The sequence below is a fragment of the Macrotis lagotis genome, chromosome 5, assembly GCF_037893015.1.
Source record: "Macrotis lagotis isolate mMagLag1 chromosome 5, bilby.v1.9.chrom.fasta, whole genome shotgun sequence".
NCBI lineage: Eukaryota > Metazoa > Chordata > Mammalia > Peramelemorphia > Peramelidae > Macrotis > Macrotis lagotis.
In genome coordinates, this window is record NC_133662.1 from 137,771,589 (window position 1) to 137,773,094 (window position 1,506).

Consider the following 1,506-nt stretch of genomic DNA (forward strand, 5'->3'; position numbering starts at 1 on the left):
ATGGGTGAGAGGTGGTTCAGATGGCCATCAAAGATGAAAACAAGCCCTGAAAAATGTTCACCAACCCTCAATACCAGAGGTACAAATCTTCCTTGAACACATCCTTTACACTTGTACAACTTTTACCAGATTGTTCACTGCCATGGTGAAGGAGGAAAGAAGGGAGGATGGTAGAAAAATAGGAACCCATAAACTTGCAAATGGATGAATGTTGAAAAACATTGCTCAGACTTTTACACATCTAAACAATTTTACAAACTTGTCTTTATCAGCATATATATCCTAGACAGAAACTTCATAACAAAAATGAAATTGCTATAGAACTGATTCAGTTGCATTTAAAAAAAATTGTATAATTCCATAATTTCAAAGCATTTGGACAAAAAAAAATCTAATATACCTTTTCTTCCAATGATACTATTTGGCTATATTCATGACTGATTCATGAAATACCGTATATACCTATATATGTATAGTTGTGTAAGACTTTTTTTGGAAGAAAAAAACATTTATTATATACCTACTATTTGTCAAGCACTGTGCTAAAGAACTTCACAAATATTATCTCACTTGATTGTCCCAACAACCCTGGGAAGACGGTATTTTACTCTCTAAGGAGTTAACTTATAAATATATGGAAAAAAAGTGGTCAATATACATATCATAATAATTTTTCATATACTTAAAGTCATGAATTAATCACTTCTTAGCCTTTTACTTTTTTCCAATTATTTTTAGCTGTCCAAACTTTTCCTTCTAGTACCTATTTTTCACTACCTAATACTTTTTGTTCCTTTTTACACAGATTCTCCAGTTTTTTTTTCTGATTTTTCCCTGCATCCCTCAACAGGTATAGATTAAAATTAGAAACAGCATTTCATTGAAAAATTGTCATTGTGACGCCATTTTGGAAATCAATGCAATTCTAACCCCCACCCTCACTCTAATCACTAAACCAGGCATACTCCTTTATCCACTGATATCAAAACCAGTCTTATATCCCTCAAAGAGACAAAGAATGAAATGATTTTTACATGCAAAAATATTCATATATCACTTTCTGTTATAGCAGAAACCAGAAAACCAAGATGGAAACCATCAATAAGGGAATGACTAAACAAACTATGACATATGAATGTAATAGAATGCACCATATCAAATGACAAAAGGGACATATTCAAAAACCTTTGGAGGACTGTACAAAGTAAAAAAAATATTGACTAGGAGAACAATTTATATAATGATTCATTATAAAAACACCTCTGAAAACTTAAGAACTAAAATCAATGTACTGACCAGGGGTCATGGTAATAGACCAGGAGCAATCATCACATCACCAGAATGGATGCATCGATAATGGACCAGAGGTGGAGGAGACAAACATTTTTGTACATGGCTAACATGTAGAGATGTGCTTTGACTTTTTTTTTATTGATTACAAGGGAGGCAGAAAAAAGTGAATAAGTGTCAAAGATACATTTTAGAAGTACAGAACAGAGCAAAAGA